Raw genomic sequence first — 20,346 nt, 5'->3', positions numbered from 1 at the left:
TGCCAAATATGACAGTAGTGAATGTTATTTCTGGCATGATCAATGAACAGAAATGAGTAGAGCTGCAGCAATCATACTGTTTTGCATGTAATCACAATTTATATAAATATTACCTTTACCTAAGCTCTGCCATACAGCAGAATGAAAGAACCTACTTAACCTACACCAGCACTAACAAAAGACCCAGAGAGTATTCTGTATGGTGACCAACACTTCTAGTACAGTATCTCCTACAAGAAAGGATTTCATCACATCCAATCAAAAGCTTCCTTTGGGTACAAGACACACACAGCCTTAAGGGTTGACATTAAAAAAGGTAAAGGACCCCTGACAGTTAAGTCCAATCATGAACGATTCTGGGGTTGCGGCGCTCATCTTGCTTTACTGGCCGAGGGAGCCGACGTTTGTCCACAGACAGTTTTTCCGGGTCATGTGGCCAGCATGACTAAGCAGCTTCTGGCAAAACCAGAGCAGCGCACAGAAACGCTGTTTACCTTCCTGCCAGAATGGTACCTATTTATCTACTTGCGCTTTGACGTGCTTTCGAACCACTATGTCGGCAGGAGCTGGTATCGAACAACGGGAGCTCACCCGAACCGCCAACCTTCCGATTGGCAAGCCCAAGGCTCAGTGGTTTAGACCACAGTGCCACCCACATCCCTACAAGGGACATTATCTGCTAGTAAAAAGAACAAAAAAAAAACCCCGTGGACCAGAAATGCAGCAGGCACCAGAAGAGGAATGGAGCACTTATCTGCCTCTTCTATTGGCCCAATTGATTTATATGCTATATGTGGGCTTTGTGTGTTGTGCCTTTAGCATAGAAATGTGGTGGGCTGGTAGCAAAGCCAATGATTGCCTTGTCCTTTTGCCACCAGCACCCCCTTTCTATACTTTCTATACCTGCAGGGAGGAGCTTTGCTTTCTGCAGATCCTGCAGGAAAATGCAGAAGTCTGGCAGAGGAGGACTGATCACAGCATCCTCCTCTGCCAGCTTGTTTGGTTTCTGGGCTGGTCAAGCGTGGAAGGGATTTCACTCCCTACAGCCAGCACAGAACCTGAGCAGGTGGAGGAAGTAAAGAGCAACCTATCTGTCCTTATTCCACCAGGACATAATGTTTTCATATTTGCTAAATATGATGGGGGTTCAATACCAAGTAATGATGGAAGCTGAGCTAGCAGAGAAAAGGCAGATTGACCTGTCCCTCAGGCCCTGTCATTCTGTTTACTCACTTGAATGCATTTTTACATATCATTTTAGAATATAATCCTGGGTACAGGGACTATATTGATCCTGATCTTTGTAAGCCATTCTAGAAGGCTTTTCAGCTAAAGAATGGAGTAAAAAATTCCTTAAATAATGAATTCTATGTGATCTTCATCACATGTGGCAAACAGGTAAGTAAATACAAATTCCTGTTAATTTTCATGAACACAATTCACAGTGTTCTCTCATAACCAAAACATTATCTGATAGAAGTCAAAATAAATAACTAAATCACAATTTATTCTACCAAAATAATACAGTGTGACAGTTGTGTTTATGAAGGGATGGGTGAGGAATAAAGTAAACAGCCTTCATTTTGTGCAATGAAATTTTACATGGCTTCTTGGTGAACTGTTTGCAGATGTCACTTCCTGCTCAATATCAACTCTCTCCCTGAACACAAAGGTTTGTTGCTTGCTTCAGGTAGCCAAACCAGATCCTTCATTTCCTGGGAAGCAGACTTTTGTCCAATCCTCTGAAACCATGACACTGAAAGTTACATACATGCTAAATATACAGAAGGTAGGGGTACTTGTACGCCTCAAGAATTTTTAGAATTACACTTTGTTCTGTGTTTTTAACGCTTCTTTCCTCCCTGGAGTACAGTGACCACTGCCAGGGATAATGTTCAAAAGATCATGGGGAGGTCAATGTCAGAACCCAATAAGCTTCAGAGACTGAACACAGAAGCTACATTTAGGGAACAGAAGCACAGAATAAAAGCATGTGTGATCTTTTAACAGGTGGGACAGCGCTCTCCCCTAGAAGTATGGACGTGTGCAATGTGATCCGATCTATGTGTGTTTACTTTAGAGTGCGACCCCCACACGCTTACTCGGGAGTAAGTCCCACTGAACTTAATAGGAGCGCTTCTGAGTAGACATGCCTAAGGCTGAGCTGTCAGAGATCATTCCCACGGAGGGGCAGCGAGGATCACACCTGGCAAGGGCTTCCACCCACCCCGCGCACCATGCCCTAGCCAAGAATACTATACCGTGTCCCCCCCCCCCAGACCCCCGGAATGAGTTGAGACCGCGTGTAACCCCCGGCCCCCGGAATATTTCCCGGCCTCTTCCGAAGCCGCGGGGGCGGGGATGGCAGAAAGCGAGCCCGGCAGAAGCCTGAGGCCTACCGAGGCTTCGGCGAAGTGGAGGGGAAATGGTGGAAGAGGCCGCTGGGGCGCCTCGCGCGGAGACACCGGCCGCAACGCCGGGCCCGCCGGCCGGCCAGGTGGAGGCGCCGCCCGCCCGAAGGAAAAGAGAGGAGCAGGCCGCAGCCTCCGCCCTATTGTTCCCCGCCACCCGCCCACCGGGGAGACTCCGCTTACCTCACGGCGGCGGCAGCTCCTCTCAGCTGCGGGCCACGGACGGGGCCGTCGCGCCCTCCTCCTCCTTGTCCACCAGCAGCAGGAGCCGGCCGGCCGCGGCCTTCCCTTCCGCCCTCCGGCCCTCTGCTGCTGCCACGGCCGCCTCTGCAGCAGGGGCCATCTTGGGCGCCTCAGCAGCAAAGCCCTGCCTCGCCTCCAGGGCCGCCGCCGCCGCTAATGCATCGCTCGCCCGGCGGCAGCCGCCCGCCCCTTCCTGCTCGGCGGCACAAGAGGGGCGGAGCGGGCCCGCCAGGCGCCGCTGCCTCGCCCTCCATTTATAGGGGGAGGGGGGGTGGAGATATAGAGGGGGGTGGATATATATGCACACACACACATGTATATAAATCTGCGAGGGGGGAAGCAGAGGAAACCTTGGCTTACCAGTTGTGGTAGAAGTATTGTTCCGAAATCCAAAGAGCCACGACGGCATGCAGCTGAAGAGTTGCTATGAAATGCTCTTTATTTTAGAAAATCCCCTTCTCCGTAGAGATTAACTTTCAGTGCTTTACTTTCAGGCTGCAATACAGCGCATACTTTCCTGCCCCTGGGCCTTGTGAAACCCGGTCAACATGCATGAGCTTGGACTGCAATTCACGTCAGAGTGTGTAGCTACGCTTTTTTATTGTACTCGTGTCTCCTGCTGGTAAGTCACCCCGAGTGCAGGATCCAGGAGAAAGACAGCTTAAAAATAACAGTAGTTACTGTAGGAAAAGACTCGAGGCTCCCGTGGCAAAGATTGATTACATGTGGTGATTCAGGTGCAGAGCCATACTGAACTTACTATCATGAACAACAAAGAGTCATGTAGCGCTTTAATAACTAGGATGAACCTTGCCAGCTAGCCCATGCGTCGCTCTATACCAGGCATAGCCAAAAGGATAAAGCAACTGCTCTTTATTTCAGATCCCATGGCTCCTAGCATCCCCAGTCTTGAACCACGGCACAAGGATCCATGCATTTCTTCTGTCTGAAAGATGGCTTCCCAGCCTGAAATGATATTAAAATGTCAACTAACAGCAACTCTGATTCGTTGCATTTCCTTCTTGAGTACCTTGTGTAAAAGAGACATACATGCTTTGTTTGACAGATAGCTGCAGTTTCCAAAAGGAGAATAATAGAAACTTGAAAATCACTTCCCTGCTCTGTTTGCTTGCTTTGGAAGTACAGTATACATGAAGCATTAAAAGACAAGTCACAGAAGGTAAAATCATCTTAAAGCTATGAGACATCAACAGGCCTAAGAGAATAAAAAGGGCACCACTCTGGAGTCAGCATTCCACAGCTGGGTAGCCACCACTGAAAATGCCCTTCTACCTACCTGGCAGGGCCATTTGAGATGAGCTTTTGAAGGAGATCCCAACAATTAGACAGGTACATGTGGAGAGAGGTAGTCCATGAAGCACCCTGGTCACAACTGCAAAGGGCCTTTTCCAGGTCCAGTTGAAGGTGTTTGATATTCCCTCGTTGGCTGTGAGCCAGGGGAGCTGCTTGATCACCAGAGTGGTGTGATTCATACAATCCAGTCTCAGCAGTCTGTTGGCTACTTTCTGAACCAACACAAATTTCCAGAACATTTTAAAAAGCAACAGTGCACATAATACTTTGCAATTGTCCACAGAGGAGGTTACCAAAGCATGAATTGCTGAAGCAAGGCTACTTTGACCAGGTAGTGCCATAGCTGGCAAAACTTCCTAAGTTGGGGATAGGTACTCTGGGTTACAGAGCCAATTTCTGCCCATTACAAAAATTGATGAATGAGCACACCCACCCACCCTCAGGTGATGAACATGATTCTTTAGGTAAAATTACAGCCCTTTAGAACAGGATTAATACCTTTTACCTGGGTAAGCAAACTTCCCACTAGCAGTGCCTCTGTTCTGTCTGGGTTGAGGGCATGATCAGCCATTGCTGCAGGACCAAATTAATGCCTGAGAAAGCCAAGAGGACATACATGGGGACAGGGGGAGGAAATAAAACTAAGAAGGCTAAGAAGGGCAGAAGAGGAAAGGAAAGCAAGAAAGGGAACTCAGAAAAAAATACATTGAGGAGTGTAGAGGCAGGGGTTGGAAGGTAGCTTTCTTGTGTCAATGCTACAATGCTTTTTCCTAATTGCTTTGCAACTATCACCTAGTAAAGGATAGTGTTATGAGTTTGGAGTGTGTGCATCTTAAACTGGGTGCTAGACCCCTCTCATCCCTGGATCTAGCAAGTGTTAAAATAATAGCCAGGCTAGCCTTGGGGTGAGTTGTAAGGAGAACAAAGGAAGGGGCTCTGTGATAAATGGCAAATGGGTGAGGCCCCTGGAATCTTTCACCATTTGGAGATTGGGGTGGCATGCAACAGTATCAATAATTAACACTCCTTCCCTTTTGTGGCAATGGTGACACCCAGGCTAAGGGTGGCAACCTAGGAAACAAAATATCAAAGGTTAAACACAAAAGCCTAGGTAAGAAACAGCAAAGAAGGTGCAACCTGTAATTGCCTGAGGAATCACCCTCCCTGGGAGCAAGTACCGTACTTACCTCTGAACCTGCATACATAGAGTCTAGTTAGATTACGTGCCATAAAGGAAAAGTTGGACTCATGAGAGAGGGTAACCCAGTGACTCGCTGGTAAGCCAGTAAGGGATATAACTTTAGAATGTTTCTATTGGACAAGATTGCAGGATGTCCCAACCCACTTGTAAAAGCAATGGGCAATACAGTGGAACCTCGGTTATCAAACGTAATCCATTCCGGAAGACTGTTCGACTTCTGAAAGATTCGACAACAAAGGCGCAATGGGCAGTCGGCAAATTCTATTGAGAAAATTGAGAAATGCACCTTGGAAGCTGTTCAACTTTGGAGGCGCATTCACTTCCGGGTTTTTGGCGTTCAGGTTCTGAATCGTTCGGCTTCCGAGACGCTCAAAAACCGAGGTTCCACTGTACTGTGAAGAAAACTTAATATTTCCCACTGTCACCATCACTGCCTCAGAGTGGGCACAACATTGAGTTTTTACTTGTGTTGATGAGTGATATTTCCAAACATAAAGCTATCCCCCAGCCACAGACCCACTAACAGTTTATTCACCTCATCACATACACACAAGCCAAAAAAACTCCCAAGCATACAGCGGAACAAGCAATTACACACCTCTGCACAATATGTCCTGTAGTCGTAGGTGAGTCAATGGTGAGTCATGGCCATAGGTGAGTCAATGGCCTCTATTCGGAATGAAGGAAGTCCACACGCCCAGAGCCAGAACACATCCTGGATGTGCCTACAATGGAATTTACAATCAGTATGGGGGAATAGTAGTTCTGGGTGCTTTAGAAAAAATTTCACTGGGATTAGGATACAAGTTCTACTCACAAACACAAATGTGGAAGACTGGTTTAAAGCCCACTCCCCGCTTTGTTTCCTAAGATGTGGCTATCAAAAGACTAGCACAGGCATAGGCAAACTCGGCCCTCCAGGTGTTTTGGGACTACAACTCCCATCATCCCTGACCGCTGGTCCTGTTAGCTAGGGATAATGGGAGTTGTAGTCCCAAAACATCTGGAGGGCCGAGTTTGCCTATGCCTAGTCTAGCAGTTGTGCTGCCACAATGTGGGGAGGGAATAGGCTGGTAAAGTCCCTGAAAATACAATAGTCAATTAATGATATTTCAAGTCATATCAATCCTCTGATTGCAACCCTCTCTAACCAGCAATCTCCTTAGCATAGCTGGGGTAGTGGTCAATTATGACAATAGAGGAGGGGGAGTTTGTACATTGTATAGCGGCACCATTGAGGAAACCCATCCTTAGGAACCACACATCAGAACAAATCACCACCTCTGTTGCGAGGTCTTGACTGTGCTTTAATCACCATTGCCTTGGCCAACAGTGTTGTCTGGCTTGTTCCTTGTATTCACCTGCAATGCTTCTGGCTGCAACCTAGAAAGTAGAATCCCAAAGAGGATCCACATTGCATGTAACTGTACACTTTTTTCCTCTGTGTCCTGACTGTGCTGCAAGCATTGTCACAATTGTTTCCGCACTGCCAGATGGGGATAAGCATGTGTGTAATGTTCAGCACACCAAAATAATTGCTAGAGAAGCCAAATCTATATGGTCACATTCTATTAATTCTGTCCTGGATTTGCTAAGGTGCTGATTTAACATTAATAAATCGTCAGGCACATTTCAATATCATATTTTTTACTCTCATTTTACAGCCCAAATTTAGCCCTCGAATTTCAACAGCAAATTCCATATCTGAAATAGTAGTGTGCTATGTAATCTTCCACAACAAATTAAAACATACAATTTAATAATGTTACATCTTCGGATTTAACTTTTTTCCTGCAAAGATACCTGTTATTCCCCACATTACAATCTTAAAAACCCATCCCTACAACTTTAAGTTGTAACAAGGGCATGATTTCTACATTGGGTTGCATCCAGTGCTGCACAAATGGAAGTTTCACCTGCCCTGTGGAACTTCCACCTCCGGAGCATATTTTGTAAGTGTGCATGGAGTTGTAGGCAGTGCTTTGTTCTAGGAAAAAAGGTGCCAGAACACCACCCCAGTCTCCAACCCAGATGCTGATGCAGTGGCGTAGCGTGGGTTCTCAGCACCCGGGGCAAGGCAAGTAATTTGCGCCCCCTAACCCGTGGATTTTAGCGCTTGAGTCTCTTCCGCGCCCCCCCCCAGATGTTGTGCCCGTGCGGCAGGCCCCCCTGCACCCCCCATGCTACGCCACTGCTCCCACCACAAGTCTTCAGGACAGCCATCCGAAGGCTGGCGCGGGGAGAAGGTCTCTCGGCCCCACCGCCAGGCTTCGGAGGAGCCTTCCGAAGGCTGGCGGTGGGGCGGAGAGACCTCCTCCCGCCGCCAGGCTTCGGAGCATCCTTCCGAAGGCTGGCGGCGGGAGGAGGTCTCTCCGCCCCACCGCCAGGCTTCGGAGCAGCCTTCCGAAGGCTGGCGGTGGGGCGGAGAGACCTCCTCCCGCCGCCAGGCTTCGGAGCAGCCTTCCGAAGGCTGGCGGTGGGGTGGAGAGCCCTCCTCCCGCCGCCAGGCTTCGGAGCAGCCTTCCGAAGGCTGGCGGTGGGGCGGAGAGACCTCCTCCCGCAGCGACTTGGAGAGGTTCCCGCTTCCTCCAGGGGGGGCGGCCAAACGCGCCCCCCCAAATGTTGCGCCCGGTGCGGCCAGCACCCCTGGCACCCCCCATGCTACGCCACTGTGCTGATGCCACCATCTTGAAACTGAAATCACATGACAAGATGCTCCACCCACCCACTAAGGCCGCTTCAGTCACCATTGTGCGCACCTTGCTGCTCTCCTGCCCTGCTCAGGCCACTTCAGCTGCCCTCGTGCATGTGCACCTTCCTGCTCACCACTTGCCCCACTCCCCCTGCTCAGGCTGCTTCAGCTGCCATCCTGCACACCTCGCTGATCAGGGGACTTCCTTTGCTGGGTGAGCAGAATTCTTAGACAAAGCAAGGCAAAAAAATGGTGCTGGAACTGTGCTCCAGCATGTTCTGGCAGAAAAAAAGCTCCGGTCGTAGGGAAGAGGTGGAGGGAAGTTCCATTGCACGAGTGACAGACTGCCGCATTAGTAGAATTGCAGCAATGGATACAACCATTGTGCTTAAAAATAAGAAAAACACAGCATGTGCAGAATTCAGAAGTAAAACCCTTGTTCGTCTTTAAAAGCCTTATAACTCATTCCCTTATTTTAATTTAAGCTTTAAAGTAATGAGTAAGTCTACCCCCTTGGCTAAGATTTATGTTATATTTTATATGCAGTTTTAGACCGGGTTAACGGTCTGGAAAAGGAATACAGTGGTACCTCTGGTTATGTACTTAATTAATTCCGGAGGTCTGTTCTTAACCTGAAACTGTTCTTAACCTGAAGCACCACTTTAGCTAATGGGGCCTCTTGCTGCTGCTGCGCCGCCGATGCACGATTTCTGTTCTCATCCTGAAGCAAAGTTCTCACCTGAGATAATATTTCTGGGTTAGCGTAGTCTGTAACCTGAAGCGTCTGTAACCCGAGGTACCACTGTACAGACAGGAGTGTCCTGGGAGGGCTGAGTCTGAGCCGGGAGAGGGAGATCTTGGGGGCATGACAGCCTCCCTGGGTGTCCGTCTAGCCAGGAGGGGAGAGTTCTTCTAGGTCCAGAAGACTCCCAGCCCAGTCCCAGGGGGTGAGGGGACCCTCATTTAGAAGACCTCCGGGGTGGGATGGCTAAGAGATTGGGCAACGGAGGAGAAGCTGTGAAGGAAGCGGCACTGAATACTTTCAACGGTAATATCTCAGTGACAGAAACTGAGTTGAGCATTTTGCTCTCTGTTCTAGAAACCTGAACATCTACCACCTGAAGCGCAACAACTGATTTTTAGTAACTAAAGTTCAAGAAGAGCTGTGCCTATAGTGTTGTGTTGAAGCCTGGGTTAGTTAAAGTAAACAAGTTAACGTCTACCTGAAAAAAATGAATTTCCTGACCCACTTTGTTTCATAAACAATTTTTGTTTAATAAAACTTTTCTTGTTTGTTTATTTTCTGCTTGAGACTCCAATCATTAAGTTTTCCCTCACACAAGTCCCCCCACTAGATGATCTGTGGTAAATTGTGGGTGCACTATATTTAATGGGGGGCAGTTAGCGGGAGTGGATCCGCCGCCTTATTAATGAGTGGTATTAAGTGGTAGGGATGGCACTGTGGGTTAAACCACAGAGCCTAGGACTTGCCGATCAGAAGGTCAGTGGTTTGAATCCCCGCGATGGGGTGAGCTCCCGTTGCTCGGTCCCAGCTCCTGCCTACCTAGCAGTTCGAAAGCACATCAAAGTGCAAGTAGATAAATAGGTACCGCTCCGGCGGGAAGGTAAACGGCGTTTCCGTGCACTGCTCTGGTTCGCCAGAAGCGGCTTAGTCATGCTGGCCACATGACCAGGAAGCTGTACACTGGCTCCCTCGGCCAATAAAGCGAGATGAGCGCCGTAACCCCAGAGTCGGTCATGAATGGACCTAATGGTCAGGGGTCCCTTTACCTTTTATTAAGTGGTAGGTCTGCTACAACATCTAATAAATTTAATAAGTAATAGTAATAATATCATAGAGCAGATTTTGGTCTTTATCAGCCCCATGCCAGGATGTTTAATTAAGCTATTTAATATTCTTTGTCATATTGCCCTGAAAAGTCCACCACTTCATAGCAAATTGTGGATGCTCAGCTGACAATCTGATGCCCTCTACTGTTGTAATTACAGAGCTATCCATCTGTAATTTCTGAAAGTTCACGGAAGTTTAAGAGCACTGCACAAATTCCTGTTGTCATCCTATTCTAAAATTCTGTAATATGCATTCTGGTCCTGTGCATATGTATATCTAAGTAAGTTCACAGAGAATTTCAATCTTATTTATTTAGGAAGGAAGGAAGGAAGGAAGGAAGGATGATATTGTCACATACGAGTTTCTCTGGGCAGGAATTCCCTCAGCTTAAGTGGGGTGGGGGAAGTGTGGCAGGTAGGGGGGGTACTGAGAGACACATGTCTCTCAGATGAAAATTGGGAGTGGGCATTGTGTGAAGTGGCTGTGGATCTCCTGCCGCAGAACTGTAGGACTGTATAGAGTTGGGAGGGCCACCCAAGGGTCATCTAGCCCAGCCCCCTCACAATGTAGGAATCACAGCTAAAGAACACCAGGCAGATGGTCCCCCAACTGCTGCTTAAAAGCCTCCAGTGGTGGAGACCCCAAACACCTTCCGAGGTCATAGAATTGCAGGGTTGGAAGGGAACCCCAGGAGTCATCTAGTCCAGCCCCGGTGGACAGCGGGCGCAATCCATCCCATTGCGCAAGACTAAAGATGCTGTGCAAGGCTAAAGAAGAAGCCAAGGCAGTGAGCGGGATGGATCGCGCTTGCTGCCTTGTCTTCTTTAGCTGCACTGGAGAGGTTTAGCTCCTGGCTGGAGAGGTTGCGCGGCCATGGATCCCGTGCGCTGTCTTGGCTTCTTTGCTCTTTGGGGCTGGGGGGGGAAACCCGGGCTTCCCCCGCAGCCCCGAGAAGCTCTGGGAGAAGTGGACAGGCTGCATGCAGCCTGTCCGTTGCTCTTTGGGGCTGGGGGGGGATAATATTTTTTCCCTTGATTTCCCCCTCTAAAAACTAGGTGCGTCCTGTGGTCCGGTGCGTCCAATAGAGCGAAAAATACGGTATTTGCAGTATTTATAGTTAGTAATGGATAAGAGTCAGGGACTGGTGGGATGCAGAGAAATGGTGGGAGGAACCAGCTGGGGAACCAGCAAGGAAATAAGGCTCAGAGCTTGGGGATTGGAGAGATGTCCAGAATCAGAAGCTGAAGCAGGAGAGTGGGATGCTGGAGGCCAAGAGGCAGAGATGAGTCCAGCTGGTGAAGTCACAGTTGTCTCCCTCTCCTGCTGCAACAAGCTTCCCTCCCCACTAATGCCCCAGAACCAGAAAAGGTATGAAGAGGGCAGAGGAGAAATTAGCATCACAGGCACAATGTCAGATTGCTTGGGGGAAAACCCTGGAGAGGAGGGGACTTAGGCAGCTGTGAGAAGGTAGGGACCTTCAGTCGCCACAACTGCTTCATAGGGGCAAGACTTACCAAAGAAGAGTTGCTGTGCTCATTAGGTCTGACACTCCTGTGTAGATCCTGTTCTTTCTAATAAAGCACTAAGTCCACTTACTTCATGTGATCTACTGCTGGCTTATTCCTGTCAATAAGCTTGAGCTCTTCTTGGATAATTTCAGAATCAACTTGGTATTAGCAAGCTTTATTGGTGAGTGTTCAGAAAAAGCTCATCTGTTTTCTCATAACTCTTACCAACATGTTGGTGTATATGTGCTGGTGGTGTTGTGTGCATATGACCTGAACTCACTGTACATAAACAGCCATGGCAGAGAAGCACAGCTTTCCACCTTAAACCTTTGTGCATCACTGTTTCTTATAAACCTTCTGGTGAAACCCTACAGCTGCCCATCATTAGCATTAGAGCATTAAATGTTACTGCCATTTTGAACATCTTGTGTTTGTGTGCCAGACCAGACCTGTAGGTTCAGCTCCATGCCTCTCACCTGACCCATATCCATGTGCCCTGCAATCAGGGTTAGGTGTGGTGATAGCAATTTGGAAGTGACCAAGATTGTTGTCGGTAAAGCAGAGCTGTATTGAGCTCTCTTGTTTAATGAGGAATTGTTCATTCTGCTACCGTTCTCCATCTCCAGCAGAAGCCAGAGCAAGCATGTTAAGGACTGGCTACTAGAATAAATGTTCTGTTGTTACTGTTTTAAAATCAATGAGAAAATAAAAATTTAATAGTAACAAAAAAGTCACAAAATACTACAGATATGGATACAAAGGGGTAGTAAACTGACTGACACAGTTGCTTCCACATGGTTCAGTTTTATTTCTCATGCATTCCAAAAAGAACAAGGATACAGACTACCTGCGTCCCACTGAAATCTATGGAAATACACTTTTATTTAAACAGTGTGACTGCCAAATTTAACCTTTTCTAGTATAGTCAGCGCTATAATTGTCTCCAACTCAGTGTACTATTGAGGATGGAAGGAGTTCTGTTTTTCATTGTTATAGCTGAAAAATTAAAATAAACAGATTTTTTTAAAGGAAGAAAATCCTCAAATCTCCTCAGGAATCTCCTCAGGCAGGAATTTCCTCAAAGCTCCATGACTTTAACAAGTCCCTTGACTCCAGCTTTTCATAGCCTAGCTCAGAGTAAGTCAGTAATCTTGTGTAATAATTCAGAGGTAAACCCCACTTAACTCAGTTAGAATTCTTTCAAACATGATGCTACACATCTCCCTCCTTTCCCCATAATTTACGAGAATCCTCTTTATCATTGTTCTCAGTTACAGTGATTTGGGGGTAGAATATAAGTACTTTAACTGCATAGATAACACTAGGAGTGAACTCCTAATGATCAAAAGCTGTTTGACAATGGCGTAGGCTGCCTTGGGACTTGGTGAGGTATTCTGAGCTGAGGCCAGGAAGCCGTGTGTCAGGGATGCTGTAACTGCATACAGCATTGAGCAAGGGGATAGACCAGATGACCTCCAAGATTCCTTCCCCCTATATGATTCTACCTACCTGAACTGTGTGAACTCCAACAGGTAGAGTATGTCTCAATGCCAGAATTATGTGGGCAGGCTCAATTGCATGGCTTTTCCCCACCTGACTTTTGCCTGTTATGAGGACACACACCATGTGAATCTGGTGCTTATACAGTGGTACCTCTGGTTATTAAGTTAATTCGTTCCGGAGGTCTGTTCTTAACCTGAAACTGTTCTTAACCTGAGGTACCACTTTAGCTAATGGAGCCTCCCGCTGCCGCTGCCCCGTGATTTCTGTTCTTATTCTGGGGCAAAGTTCTTAACCTGAGGTACTACTTCCTGGTTAGCGGAGAAATAGCTCTCACACCACCTAAAGAGCCAATATATATTTAACACAAGCTGACTAATAATATTCACACCCCAACAGAGGAAGGAAATCAGTGAGTTACGTTTCTCTTAATATCCCTCGAGACAGGAGCTTGAACACAGCACACAGTGCATAGCTAAACTGCCAAGTCCATGCCCACAAGATGTAGTGATGGCCATCAATATGGATGGCTTTAAAAGAGGATTGGACAAATCCATGAAGAAAAAATTATGTAACTGAGTACTAGCCATGAGAGCTGTTTTGTATCCTGCTGTCAGAGGCAGCATGACCCTGGATACCAACTGCTGAAAATCACTCAAGTCCTGTTTGCAAGCCTCCCATGGGCATTTGGTTGGCCACAGTGAGAACAGGGTGCTGGACTAGACAGGCCTTTGGTCTGATCCAGCAGGACTCCTCTTATGCTCCAAATTCTGTCTCTGTGAGACTGGTGGGTCAAAATTTCACACATATAAACTATTTTTAAAGCAACATCACCACTTTTATGTAATGCCACTACGGTTTGAGTGTGTGTGTGGGGGGGATCAAACACTATGTACTTACAAATAGTAAAATTTTAGTTTGACAGTGGAACAGGATGCCACAAGAGGTGGTAGACCTCTTGCAGGTTTTTAAGCATAGGTGCTGTGTATGAGCTTGTTGAAATTATTGCATTGCAGGGGGTTGAACTAGATGACCCTCACAATCCCTTCCAACTCTGCCATTCTGTGATTCTATTCTTTCCTCTGTATGGGAAGCAAAATTGAAATGTTTATTTTGAGCAATATATTTTGTTTGAATATCCACAGAATGGTTTAAAAAATAACAAAAATATAACCATGTAAATATATTGTAAAGAATGCACATTTTAGGTAGGTTTGTCTTATGACAAAGTTTAAAGCTTGCAAATAGTCCAAGAGTTCATGCAGAGCTGCTACATTTTAAAAAATTGCAATTTAGGACTTCCGGGTTGGTGCCTCCGGCAATGGCGGATTTCCTCTGACCGGGAGGAATCTGCTCCATGGAAATTTGGGTCTGGCCACCACGGCGAAGGCGGAGACCCGTATAAATCACAGGCGGAGAAGCCTGTGAACGTGGGATTTGGCGGGCACCTTTTGCGCCTCCCCTACTCGCGGGGAAACCCAGTTTCGGGGATCCGGAGCGATGTGGGGTGAGCGGTACGGTGCTTCGAATTGTCTGCTTCTTCCACTGAGCGAAGCTGCATAGCTGTTGAGAGCATTGACTTTTTCCTGTGGACAATTTGACTCCAAAGTAATTACCCGTGAGTAGAGCTGAGACGGGAGAATCAGATTTTAAAAGTTTAATTTGGCATCGAAACAGGGAGGTTCAAAACAGGAAGTCCGCCTTCCCTACTTGTAAACAGACTGAGGCAAGGAGGCTGTAGGCTGAAGTCTTGGAAAGCCTTTTGCAAAAGCCTAAATTTCCATCGGTAAAGAGCACAAAACCCCCCTTGGAGGCAGGAGAAGAGGGAGGGAAGTTGTGGGCTGAGTATGCCTGCAGGAGAGAGTGAAGGGAGTTAAAATAAAGCTGCTCTGACCCTGGAAACGGGCTGCCAGTAGGACTGACGTTTTGGAATGTTCATTGACAGCACTTAGAACGTTCCTTGTCAGCTAGCAAAGGAAGAGAAATACATTGTTTCTATTGTCTCCGGCTGCTTCTAAAAAGGAGTAAAAAGTAACTGAAATCTGAAATTAACTCTGGATTGTATGAGTTGTGTTTAAAGGGGACACTGTTTCCCTCTAGTGGAAATATTTGAAATTGGTTACTTTATAAGAGCTGGGCTAGGGGGACTTCCAGCTGCAAGATAAGAACTGTGAGACTCTGAGATTGACCTTGAATTTCTCAAGTGTTATGGTAAATGGAAAGGAAAAAAACAGGTGAAATGTCGACAGAAGAGGCCTTAGTGGTCGCTTTAGTGAAAATAAACGATTCGTTGGAACAGCTTCACAGGAAAATTGACAATCTGGGACAAAAGGTGAACACCAACACAGAAACCATTCAGAGATCGATACAGGAATTTACGTCGACACGGCAAACGGCGGATGAAGTCAGGGAGAAAACCCTTGCTGCTGAATGTAAAACAATACAACTGGAGTGTGAAAGAGCCCCATCCATTCAAAGGCAATTCGATGTGGCATCTGTTATGATGGAACTTAAAGGAAAACAGAAGAATTTGAGGACCAGAGCCCTACCTGAATTGGGAAAGGAAAGCCTGACAGAGCTTCAGGAGGAGACTGGACTAACATCGGTTGAGAGAGGCCTTTGGGGGCCAGTATGACCGCCAAAAATGTGAATTTATTTAAGGGTAACTGTGAAGGACGTTGGATTGAAGAGAAGGGGGATTGGGAAATATGGACAAATCTGAAGTTGCTATTGTTGGGCCGAGTCGTTGTGGTGGGGATGAGGGTTGCTGTGATGCCGGGGATGTTGCTTTTGTTTCAAATAGTGCAAGTTTTGGATGGGATAGATTGTATCAGGAGGTGGCAGAGGGATGTTTTTGGAGTTGTTTGGCAGGGCAGGAAGCCTCGAGTAAAATTTAATATATTGACGGATGCTAAAGAAGGAGGTGGACCTGCCCTGCCAGACCCCTAAACTTTGTTGTGAATCATCTGCTCTTTGCTGGCTGAGAGAATGGTTGTCTCCTGGAAGCACAGAAGTGTTGGATAATGGCAGATGAAGTTGATGGACTAGATAGAATTGGCGGAAAAGACCCGAGACCAGGGAGAAGAGTCGGTGGAAGAAGACTGGGAAAAGTTTAAAGATTATTTACAGAAATATTGTAAAATTAATGAATGTTAGAAGAATGTTGGAATGAAGTTATATGGCTTCAGTAGAAATGTTATAAAGAATTAAGTATAAATAGATTAATAGAGTATTAAAGGAAAATAAGGTTAAAATGTGTTAAGATAATTATAGGATAGAAAACAGGGGAAGATGGATAGGAATTGCTGAAACAATTAACAGAACTGGAATACAAAAAGGGAGGTGTGAGGAGGTTGAGGAAATAAGGGAAAGAAAGATAAGATGTTGAAATTGAAATTATAAATGGTTTTTGTTTTGTTTTGTTTTGTTTTGTCTTGTTTGCTTCTTTTATTATTATTTTTTAAATATATATTATGTATTGTATTGTATTGTATTGTATTGTATTGTATTGTATTGTATTGTATTGTATTGCATTGTAATTTAAAATCATACAAGTAACTGTAGGAGCACTTCTGAGGTGGCCTCTAGTAAATAAGTCTGAAATTGTTTTTAGTTTGTAGCAATTGCCTTCCTGTGCATAATATTTAGTCAATTATTTTACACAGGTGTAACCTCAAATCAGGTTTCATCAAATTGGGATTAGTGTGCACCCCACCTCTAATTTACATAAGAATGCTTACTTTGCATTGATGGGACAAATACAAATTTAAAATCAATTTTAATTTTGGGATTATGTTGATTACTTGTCCAAAATAATTACAGTTGGGGACATGGTAAGTCTGTGGTATTTTTAGGTTATGGGATACTAAAATTAAATTGTCAGGATCACATTTTAAGGTCCAATTTAAAAAACCAAAACAAAACTACCCATAAATTTCATTTCAGATCCATCAGGTTATATTATAAATACAGTACAGTACTCTGATACTTAAAGGGCAGGCAACCCAACCCCTTTTCAGCTTCTGTAATACTGCAGGGTGCAAAGTAAATTTATATCTACAGTAAAATAAAATGCAATATTGCTGGATCTGGGGGGTTCTAAGTGAAGGACTGAAAGCCGTGCAACCATGTAGACAGCTTTGCTTATTAGACAGAGCAGCCACATTCCTAGGCTGGGTGTTTTTCTGGAGTGGGGGAGGCACATGGTGCCAACCAGTTCCCACCCTCCACTCCCTAGGGCCAGGCCAGGCCAGAAGAAGGGAAGGACAGTAACCTTTATTCACACTCTCCCATGCAAAGAGTGTGTTAACTTAACCTAGCCCATGATGTACGTTGAACAGAATATTATCTTTTTAGCCCGTTTGAGGCTTTTAATTTTGTTAGTTCTTTTAGATTTGTTCCTGACCTTTAGGATTTTCCTTCTGGTTGGACAGTCAATGGAAAATCAGTTAACTAGTTGCTATATAAAGGACTAACTAAGTGATTGGAAACTAATTGTGGGAAACAGTTGGATTTCCCCCCTGGTTGCTGGGGCTGGATTTTCTGTCCAGAAACCATGAAATCCACCAAAAAGGGCCTGCTATTGAGCCTGCACACTTTGGGAACCTCAGAAATTAGCTCTGAGTTGTAGCCTGGGGGGCCCGGCCAGCCAGGTAATTGTAAGTGGGCACTGCATTTTTTCTGTTCTTCTAGGGCTGTGTCATCCTTTGCCATAAAGTACTAAAAAAAGAGGGGAAATAGTCACTATGAGAGTAAAGGATATATATATGTTTTTTCATATTACTTTAAATTATCCCTTCAAATCACCCTTTGGTAATAAACATCCATTCCTGCTATACTCATCATAATAACTGCAAAATAAGCAAACTCTTACTTCCTACTGCAGGCAAACAAACATGTTTCCTTATCACTGGCTTGGAAGAAAGCACAACTGAAAATGGTGAGCAAATGAAAGTCCAAAGGGTGGTGTCTAACTCTAGTCCATAATACAAAGTTGTAATATTTAACCCTTTAAGGGTCACATGCACAGGCTGTTTTTTCATAACTTTGCTCATTTAATTCAGTTTTTCCCAATCCATGGCTAATGTGGTCAGGGGAAAAATATATATAATTGCATGTCACCCAATTACAGGTGTACGGAACGGCATTGTATCAAAGTGTGCATGTGTTTTTCAACTGTGTGGTGATATTTTGCTGGGAGCAATTCCAGCACACTCCCTGTGTGAGGCACTTCTTAGTGGGCTGCTGGAGGGGCTGGCATGACGCACACATGAAAATTAGCTGCATACATGTCAAGACATACCTAAGCATGTGCCCACAGTGGAGCTCAGGTTTATGGAACTCAGAGAGGGTGGCTACTGATAAGGCAGGCATCTCACACACACCCACCCCCATCAATTTTTTGCCCACTGTTTTGTGCAAATCTGGTCTGTGGGAATACTTGTATTGCAAAAATAAAAAATTGTCCACAGGCACAACTAAACAAATACCTGTGTGCATGCTCACAATGGATCTCAAGTTTATGATTTTTTTGGGGGGGGGTGTGTGAAAAGGTAGTAACTGAGGGGAGGGGACAACACACAACGTGAATACATCCCATCAAGCAGTGCCTGCTAGTGTGAACAGAAAACATTGATACAGAGTTCATCTAAAAGTGCTAATGTGTGGATTAATGTGCACAAAAACACAGAAAAATCAGATATGTGCACCTGCTAGCTCATGAACATGCTGGTGTGTTCTTTGTTGTTGCTGTCATGCATCTCTCTCTTGGGATAAAGTCAAACCACTATGAAGTGATCTGCCCAGGGTGCAAGCCTGGGCAATGTGTATGGGGGTCCTGGGCTGCCCAAACAAGACCCCCGCTCTTGGCCTCGCTGAGGTGGTCCAAAGGAAAGCAGAGCAAATGGAATTGGCAGAAATGACCGGCAGAATCCGAGATCAGGGAGAAGAGGAGGTGGAAGAAGATTGGAAGAAATTTAAAGACTACCTGCAGAAATACTGTAAAATTAATGAATGCTGAAGTGATGTTGGGCTGAAAATAAGCGGTATTGGCAAAAAGTCGAATAAGAATATGTAAATGTGGATTGACAATGGTTGGAAATATATAGTTATAAAAGGTTAAGATAATAAGTAAAGATAAATGATAGAGGGTAAGGATTTGCTGAACTAACTATGTGAATTGGAATACAGAAAAGGGGTGTGTGAGGAGGTCAGGAAACAAGTAATTGAAAGATATGATATGAAAATGCTGACTGTTTTTCTCTTTTTTATTATTATTTTTTCTTTATTGTCTATTTTTGTATATTTTTTCTCTCTCTTCTACTATTATGTCTCTTTATTTTCTTATTTATAATTTGTTTTTTTTACTGTTTGGAAAAGCTTAATAAATATTATTTTAAAAAAACAAAGGAAAGCAGAGCAGTACTTGGGCACCAGCTTAACTGCAGGAGTTGCCAAAAGGAGGCATACAAGGCACCATCCAACCATCTTAAGGACTCCACTCTGGATTTGTGTAGGGTTACTCCTGAGCCCTTTCCTCTCCCAAAGATGTCCTGCAAGGCAGTGGAGATTTTGGATTAGTGTTCTCATTCTCTTAGATGGGCTACTTTCCCAGGTTGGTGAGCCCTATGTACCCCTCACTTCCCTCTACAGCATATGCAGAAACCACATTCTTGACTGTTGGACCACTTGGTCTTGTCTGCTCAATCCACTGGAGCCAGTCTTTGCATACTGTCCCTAACTCACCAAGGGTTTGAGACTTATCAGCCTCCCTTGCCTAGTTTAGCCAGCCAGTCAAAGCCATTCCCAGGGTGTGGCTGCTGTCGTATGCTGACAGCTTCTAGGAGCCACCCTGAGTGCAGGGTGGGGACCAAAGGTGGACAAACTACCTCAGAAGCATGACCCCCAGCAGAGGTACTAGCCTCTCCCCTAACACCCCATTCAAAGCCTTTATCTTCTATCTGCTCCTAGCAGCCATGGCAAATCAGCTTACTCTGATAAATAGCAGTTTCTGAGGTTGCCTGTCACTCATAAGTGATTCTGATTTGGGCGATGGCATCCTGTTGTCTTAAGCTGCATGGTGGGAGTAGAAAGAAACCATGTCCTCTCAACAGCTTGTTTTACAGGAACAAATTCTGTTTAATCTGGATGAAGCAATACTGTATAAGAAAAACCTGTTTAAAGTGAGCAGTGAGTAGTGAGGCAAACTATTTTCCCCCATCCCCATGTATTTAAAATATTGGTCTCTTTGGGTCAGCGATTGTGATGAAGGTTGTCAGTCTGTTAAGAACCTGCTTAAATTCACAGAATTCTCATGTAATTTAAGAGGCAGCTTTTACAGGATCAATGTCTTATAGTCAAAGAGCCTGTCCCAATATATTTCCTTCCTGAGGAACTGAAGTCTTGGCTATTTAAACATTTTCCAAAATGTTGTGGCATCTCCAACTGCCAGCAGAAGCCTACACCAGCAGAAGCCCCCTGTAATGCCAGCAGAAGGTCCCACTGGCAGGAATGCTTCACCAGCCAAGTTATGTGCTATCTTGGTTGTTTATTGTTTGCTTTTTTGTTGTTAAATATTAATATGATTGTTTTAACAATCTGTCAAGTGCTGTATATGGCTGGATATA

General features: G+C 45.3%; 2 long non-coding RNA genes across 2 annotated transcripts; one reads left to right on the top strand and one right to left on the bottom strand.

The window, feature by feature from the left end:
• Positions 1–2,900: 2,900 nt before the first annotated feature.
• On the top strand, positions 2,901–3,653 carry LOC308587152. The gene is made up of 2 exons (XR_014008237.1): positions 2,901–3,276; positions 3,537–3,653. It is a non-coding gene; the product is annotated as an uncharacterized lncRNA (long non-coding RNA).
• An 8,383-nt stretch (positions 3,654–12,036) lies between these two features.
• Positions 12,037–19,860, bottom strand: LOC308587180. The gene is made up of 3 exons (XR_014008270.1): positions 19,713–19,860; positions 13,622–13,803; positions 12,037–12,217 (listed from the first exon to the last, which is right to left on the bottom strand). It is a non-coding gene; the product is annotated as an uncharacterized lncRNA (long non-coding RNA).
• Between the last annotated feature and the right edge of the window lie 486 nt (positions 19,861–20,346).

This window comes from Podarcis bocagei (genome assembly GCF_964188305.1).
Source record: "Podarcis bocagei genome assembly, chromosome: 5".
NCBI lineage: Eukaryota > Metazoa > Chordata > Lepidosauria > Squamata > Lacertidae > Podarcis > Podarcis bocagei.
Note: the sequence above shows the minus strand (reverse complement) of the source record. Positions and strands in the feature narration are given on the sequence as shown.